Source organism: Zingiber officinale, chromosome 6A (genome assembly GCF_018446385.1).
Source record: "Zingiber officinale cultivar Zhangliang chromosome 6A, Zo_v1.1, whole genome shotgun sequence".
Classification (NCBI taxonomy): Eukaryota; Viridiplantae; Streptophyta; class Magnoliopsida; order Zingiberales; family Zingiberaceae; genus Zingiber; species Zingiber officinale.
The window spans coordinates 68458141-68466282 of record NC_055997.1 but is presented as its reverse complement, the minus strand read 5'-3'; the positions used below and the strand labels follow the sequence as shown (position 1 = coordinate 68466282).

Genomic DNA, 8142 nt, shown 5'->3' with positions numbered 1-8142 from the left:
TATATATGCGTTGCACTACTCCAAAAAAAGAAACAGCTTTAACACAAGAATGTGCCATATCACTAAGAGTTAGATTAAGACTATGACAAACACATGTCATATACAACGCTCTTGGATTTATTTCAAGTAACCTCTTTTGAACTCCTTGGTGTTTTCCTTTCATATTGGAACCATTATCATAACCTTGACCTCTAATATTTTCAATACTAAGATCAAGTGATTTTAACACATTTTGTAATTCGTTAAAAAGTCCTAAACCAGATGTATCATCTACTTTTAAAAACTCTAAAAAGTACTCCTCTATTTTCACTTTATTACCTGACATATTAACACATCGTACTATAAAAGTCATTTGTTCTTGATGACTTATATCTGGGGTACAATCAAGAATTATTGAAAAATATTTTGCTTCTTTAATTTTATTAATGATAACACTTTTAACATTATTAGCTAAAATAGAAATCAACTCATTCTGAATTTTATGACCTAGGTAATGATAATGAATTTCATTACTTTGAATACGTCTAATATGATCTTGCATCACATAATCAAATTCAGCAATCATTTCAATCAACCCCAAAAAATTTCCATTATTATCTTGATAAAGTTTTTTATTAGATCCTCGAAAAGCCAAACAACGTTTAGAAAGACATTTTACAGTTGCTATTATTCTTGTTATAACTTGTCTCCAACGCTCTTTTTCTTTGGAAATTTCTCGTTGTAGGTCTTTATCAATTGTTAGATTTTTATCTAATCGCATTTTTAATTCATTCCAAGTGTTCATGTTAGTTATATGTTCAATAGTATTTTCATGTTCTTTAAGTCGTTCACTAAGATGTTTCCAATCTCTAAATCCATCCTTTGCTAGTGAACTTCTATTGTTTTCAGATTTAAACAACTTGCAACAAAAGCAATAAACTTTATCCACATATTTACTGTAAACCAACCACTTTCGGTCTCTTATTTCTCCATTACTTAAATGTCTAGAATAATGAGCACAAGAAAAATGCCTAGAAGTGTCATCCAAAGGATATACAATATTCAATTTTCTTATAGGCCCTTTTTCAACTAAAATATCACGTGCATTGTTATCAAGATTATCCCAATTTCTTGGGTCATATATATCAAGCGAAGAAATAAATTGTTCATCAATGTCAATATTCTCATTATCTACCCTATTTAAAACATTTTCATGCTCACTCAAATTTTCCCTTTCTTCGTTAACATCATGAATCTCATGACACTCATCTACATCATTCACAGTCATAGTTGAATTTTGTGGATTTTCATGAGAACTTTTAATAAAGAATTTATTAATAGCACCTCTTTGTGATTTAGTCAATTGTTCTAATTTTTTTCTTTTTTTCCTTTTCTCACATCCATAAAGATGTTTTTTAGGCAACATATTATAATGTATAAAACCACAACAATTACAAAAAAAACAGATAATTCAAATTATTTTACTAGTGAAGGAATAATAGCACCTGGAATATGATAGTTTTCAATATTAATGAAAATGTCCTAGGTTGTTAAGTTAAGCACCTCATCAGACAACACCTGTTAAAAGAAAATTAAATTATTATCAAATTAAAATTAATTAGTAAAATTATGATACTTAAAGAAACAACAATAATAATTTTTATGGAAGCCAGAAACCTAATAAAAAAAGTCCATTTCATCTTAAATTTCTATCACAAATCAACTCGTAGTTACTTTGTGCTACACTACTACTAAGGTCACAAGTTCTAAGGTCACCATGCGATCAAAATTACAAGGGATACAATAAGGAAATGGCACTAGAAAGATTCTTAGAAAGTCACCTTCAACAAATAGATCAATTATTGTCAAAAGAGATGGAGCTAATACAAAGGGAATCTCCTTTTAACTGAAGGCAAAACCCTTTTATATCGAAATAGCTAAAGGAGAAGAATAATATAAGATTCTATATACAGGTACACAAAAGCTCAAATCCACTATGATCAAATATGTCATTGTTTAAAGGTGATGAGTGATCCAGAAGCAATTGAAACTACTTGAGATGCAAAGAAGAAAGAATATGATCATGAAATGAAGGTATATATAAATAACTTTGATATTAGACTAATTTATTTATATTCACTCTGCAGTGAAAGATATAAAAAGAATAAATAAGTTCAAACACTAATAAATAGAGCTTATCAACAATTTTAAAATAATTTAATTTATATGAGCTTTAATTATTATTTTTTTCAAATGTATAAAATATCTAATCTGTTAAACATGGAAAAAAAAATATAAATTTTGTTTATTAAATTATTGTTTTGATGAAATCATAAGAATAATCATATCTCTACTTGTCTCAATAAGAAATTTGAGCTCAACTTCTTCCTGAATAGATTTTTAATGAATATAAACAAACTCAAACAAAAAACATAAATTTTAACATAATAAACTCACTCAGCTCCATTTCATTTAGTTATCTTTTATATGTGGATACAATATCATATAAGTAGATGTGTGCAAAATGTCCAAGGAAAAAAAACAATATAGAAATGTTAAATTCGTGGAACCTTATCCTCAATCTCCACTAGTAATGGAATTGTGATTTTTTCCTCATGAAAAACATGCTTTGTAAAAATAAAATATTATTGTTTTTTGAAAATTTTTTGGTAAGACCTTGTTAAAAAAAATCTAAGTTATCCTAAAAATTACAACGAGAAATTACCGAATCATGTATTTCAAGTTTCAAATTTAAAAAATCTGCATCATTTAAAGAAAGGTGGCACACTACGAGAGGTCTCTTCTACAAACAACAATAATCTTTTTTTATAAAAATAACTACATAAAAAATAGTAAACACATGTTATAGCAAACAATTAAATTTTTCATAGATCATAGATGACTATTTAAATTATTATCAAATTGAAACTAATTAGTAAAATTATTAAGAAATAGGAAAATAGCAATTCTTCAAGTGCTGTGACTTTCACAGTTTCACTATCTACAATATGAGAACGAACATTCCAATAAAAATCATTGAAACTAGGGCAAGTTAACATACCTAAACTATGCATTCAAACACCAGATGTTTCAGAAATCAGAGGGAAGCGAGCATTTGAAGAGACGAGGATGCAGAATTGCGGATGAGAGTTTTCCGGCAGCGAGGAAGGGAAGCACGGTGATGGCAGCCTGTGAGTAGAGATTAAAGAAAAACAGAGCTCAAATTCTACCAATGAAAATTCTAATTCCATAGGTGGTATTTATCATCTCTGTGGACTGTGGTTTGTGGATACAAAATAACGGTAAAAAAATCTTGAGAAATGACAGCGATGCGAAAGAAGAAGAAGAAATGCGAATAACCGTTGAAGAGCTGTGAGCGAAAGAAGAAGAGATGCGACAGCCGACAGGGATGAGGGACCTCTAATATTTTCAAATAGAAAGCAAGGAGAAGACATATCTTGAGTCCTATTTCTCGTAGGCGGTAGGTCGTAGTCCGTACGCCCAGTTGCAGGCGGCGGGAGACGGCGTCACGACGAGCGCTGCAGTCCTGCAGATTTTCCATCGCAGAAGCATTTTTTGCCCTAATCTCTTTTGACTTTTCATTCATGTATTAAACATAATATTAAAAAAAAATAATTTTTGGGCCCCCTCAAAATTTAGGCTCAGGGCCGTCGCCCAGGTTTGCCCTCCTCTAGGGCCGGGCCTGCTCCTAGCCCACTTCTAATACCATCTTTAAATTTTTAAAAGAGAGGTTGGTCATCACGGCTCGACGTTCTTAAGTCTGGTTATTTTTTTAAAAAAACTTAAAAAAAAAAGCTATTGAGGCGGAAGTATTTTCAAACAATTATAGGCATTTTGACAGTCTAAAATATCTATAGGTATTTTTGCAAATATATGTAAATTCTGAGAGCTGAAATGTAATTTTTCATTAATTTTCTTTATCGGGCGAATACAAGTAGAGTGTCAAATATAAATTTGTCAACTTCTGAGGATACACATGACAAAATCAGAAAATTTTCCCCAAAGGAGTCAAATGTGATCTCCAGCCTCTAGGGTTTCGGAAGAAGTTCAAATCGAATTTCCAAAATAGAGGAGGAGAGATCGATGAAGAGGCTACTTTGTTTCTCCCTCTTCTGCAAAACCGTTCCTTCCACTCGTTCTCCTCGCCCCCACGATGCTGCCCTCCTCTTTTCCGTCTTACCTTACTCGGCCTCCGCCGCCGCATTCAGCACTGGGAAGCACATGTTCATAGCCCAGTACCTCGTCGACTCATGTGGTTTCGACCAGAAGAAGGCCACCGAGGCCTCGAAACATCTCAAGGGCATCCAATCTCGGCAGCAGCCCGACTCAGTCCTTGCTTTCCTCAAAAGTTACGGTTTCGATGACGCATCAGTAAAAAGGCTCGTACATTGCTCCCCCAAATGTCTTCTTTTGGACGTAGAGAAGACACTTGCCCCAAAGTTCCGAGCTTTTGAAGATCTGGGTTTCTCCCCATCCGACATCGTCCACCTCGCCCGATCAAATCCCTTCACCACCCAAATCAAACATGAACGCAGTGTGCCTAGGATCAAATTTTGGCAAGACCTTCTCGGGTCCAAGGATGTGCTGATGAAGTTGTTCAAGAGTAACAATTGGGTTCTTGGGTACAGCATCAAGAAGAGAATCCAGCCCAACCTTGAGTTGCTTCGGGAATGTGGCGTGGACGGACAAAAGCTCAACTTTATCTTGCGCTTTCGCCCAATGTTCATATCGCTGAAAATTGATACCTTGAAGTCGTTGATCAGTCGCGCGGAGGACTTGGGAGTGCCACGGACATCGGGGATGTTCCATTGCACTCTGTGTGCTCTTTTCATGGTCCACCCAAATAAATTCAAGATGCTAATAGAGTTGTTCCGGAGCTTCGGGTGGTCGCAGGGTGATGTTGTTGCTGCGTTCCAAAAGTATCCTGCTACGGCAGGAGGGTCTTTGAAGAATTTGCAGAGAAAAATGGAGTTCTTGATAAATGAAGCTGGATATGCTTCTTCTTACATCACTAAACATCCAGTACTTTTGACCCTGAGCTTGGAGAGAAGGTTGATTCCTAGACATCGGATCTTAGCAACCTTGAAGTCTAGAGGGCACTGTGAAAGGGATTACAAAGTGGTAACATACATGATGAGTTCCGAGGACAAATTCATAGAGAAGTACATTATCGTCTATAAGGACAGGTATCCAGATCTGAGTGAACTCTATGCAAGCTTAAAGCACACAATGGCTTCTGATTAGGGACATCTATGACGTAAATTAGTTTTTCCCCTGCAAGTTATGGTTCATGTTACCATTTTTCACTGTATGGCTGCTCCTTTGTCAAACTCTAAAGCTAACATTTATGCCAACAAGCATGAATATAAGAATTTGAACAATCATGATCTTGTTTTGCATGTCAATATGCATGAAGATAACAACAATATCTTCAACAATTCGCAGGATCATGATCTTGATTTTGCATATCAATTGGGCTAAAAGCTCACAAATTTGTCGCTTATTATGTTAGATAATTGTTATTCTTGCATCATGTGACTCTACTACAAGAGAGACATTCTTCCTTTATGAACATGCAGTAATTTTTCCTTGTTTGAGTAGTAGTTACTCATTGATATATGTTGTGGAATATTGCACGATTGTCAAATGAAGTCTCCTAATATATCTTTTTATAAAAGGTAGAGGAACCACTGTGACATGCATGAAATGATCGAATACTTTTTGAATTTTGTCAGTTGACATGGCTGTAATCTTTTAAAACAGTAAGCACTTTTGGGTTTGTGAGTAGAAACATGAAAGGCCACTTTGAACTTTTGGAGGCAACACAAACTTTGGATGGTTGGGAATAAAGTAGTAATGAACAAGTTTAAGAAAAAACAAGTGAGACTAAATCTATTTTGTTAGTCTGGAATCAGAAGGCTTGGTCCCTACAACAAATCATAATAATGTAAGATATGCCTTCAAAGAGTATGAAATGTAACAGATGAATCTCTTAGAAATTAAGTGAAAGAATTAAAATGGTAAATAGATGCACTCTTTAACAGACTCAAGAGGGGCTTCTGTGTTAACATGTTTTGTGTTCATATCATCAAATTGCTCTGTGGTCTCTTTTTTCAAAGTTTGGGTTCTTTTGGTTCACAAGCCAAACAAGGTGTTGGGATGGCAAATTGCATTGGTGTACCAAGAAGATTAGTGTCTGATGCGACATGCACTCTTTCATTAAGCAATGTTGAAGTGTTTGGGAGAGTAGGAGGTGATAGAATTTCATCATGGTTTCCTATTTCTCCATGTTTTGTGCCTTATATTTGTAGACCTTTGTCATGGAATATGGGAGGATTGTTAGGGTTATAGAAAAAGAAAGGGTCATGTCATGCTGGGAAAGTTGATGAGTTTTTTAAGTCATGAAAAAGAAATAACTGGGTTGGTGCTCTTCTTTGTTTCTGCCATTGCATTCGAGTAATTACTTGGCTTCTTTCTCTCTCTAAGAAATTATACCTCTCAAAAAAATATTCAGTTCTGGGTCTGTGAATATCCATAAGCCATGTTTCAAATTTATTAAGCAGATAAACCAGAAAAAAAACGTCTACTTCTAAGATTAGTCAAGTAAGTTCGTGTGTATGTAAGTTGGAGTTTTTAAGTGTTTTTACCAAAATCAATCTTTGTTTGTGGTTAAATGTTGTGTTTGGATAAGTCTAGGTGTTTTAGAAGTTGGTTTGAGTTGATTTGGAGGTGTTTTGGGGTGTTTTTTGGGTGTTGATTTTGAGAGACTAGGTCAAGAGAGAGGATACTTTGTTCTTCTAACCTAAGACTTAATCAGTTTACAACCTGCAAGCCTCATCTGTAAAGGATCTCACTGACACTGTTAATCGTTGCCTCGGCTATCCAGGATTTTTAGGTTGATTGCCTCACTTATTCTACACAGGACTTATCCAGTCAATATTCTTCTTATTCCTTATATAGTTATTGTTCACATCAGGATTACTTAGACAAAGACTAAAAAAATTTTACGAGATAAAATATTTCGAAAAGAAAAACAAGGCAGAGCCTTCTATGATCTAGTAGAAGAATTTTGTTCTTCATAAGGAAAGCAATTATTAATATATATAGAAAATGTAAATCATTATAAATGTTATTTAGAAAGGAAATTTGATAATACGGTATAGAAGTACAAAAAAAAATGTGGAGATGTCACATTAACGACCCTTACAATGACCCCATATCATATGGAGGGAAGTTCATCAGGATCACATGTGACAAGCGCATGGGAGGGTGCCTACGTGTGATGAAATTCCTCATATTCGACCCCTGCCCAATCCAGATATAATATCATGCTCTTACCCTTTGTGTCAAGCCCTGGGGCATGGTAGATACATATAAGTTTACATTGGAAATTACAGAAAAGAAATTGCATAAACATATTTACAAAAAAAGCACACTTACATGCTCACTAATGCTCGCTCTGGTTCTTCTCACGATCTTATATGATTTCTAAGCTAGGAGAGGAGTGTTATTTATAGAGGAGGAGAGCTTAGCTTCGAAATGAAGGAAAGATAGATATTCACTCAGGATGAGTGGAGGCCAAAGGAAGTTAAAAGAGGAGCTGTCTACTAAGAACGAAAAAAAAGGAGTTGGTAGGCGAAAAGGAGAGGTGGAGACATCAGTGGAGAATAAAGTTTCTTCCAATGAGTAAAGTTGGAAAATTAGTATTGTTAGACAGGGATGATAATAACCTCCTAACCCGATCGAGGATATGATATCCGACTTGAATGGAGGAGAGTATATATAGAGAGACTATTAATATCCGATATCTGACCTGAATACTCGATTATATATATATTCCAAAATCCACTAATTATTTTTGTTGATGTTAGGAGTAGATTATATAGATGTTTAATCTATTTTTTATATGATGTTAATTTTAATATGCTTTTGTTGAATGATGATAGTTGGATATATAAAAAAAAAAAAGAAAAATTATTAGTATAGAAGATATCCGATTATTTCATGGGTATAATTATGAGGATGGGTATCCACCCGCTGGCTATGTAGATGGAGGATATGGAATCTGACCCTACCCATTGTTCTTCTTTTGCTAATTCTTTGCCTTTATCTAATCCTTGAAATTCTTCGGTAAGTTCCTTT

At 34.4% G+C, this 8142-nt stretch overlaps 1 long non-coding RNA gene across 1 annotated transcript; it reads right to left on the bottom strand.

The window, feature by feature from the left end:
- Positions 1-1424: 1424 nt before the first annotated feature.
- LOC121996491 lies at positions 1425-7562 on the bottom strand. Its single transcript, XR_006116093.1, has 4 exons — positions 7441-7562; positions 7208-7353; positions 3041-3168; positions 1425-1557 (listed from the first exon to the last, which is right to left on the bottom strand). It is a non-coding gene; the product is annotated as an uncharacterized LOC121996491 (long non-coding RNA).
- Between the last annotated feature and the right edge of the window lie 580 nt (positions 7563-8142).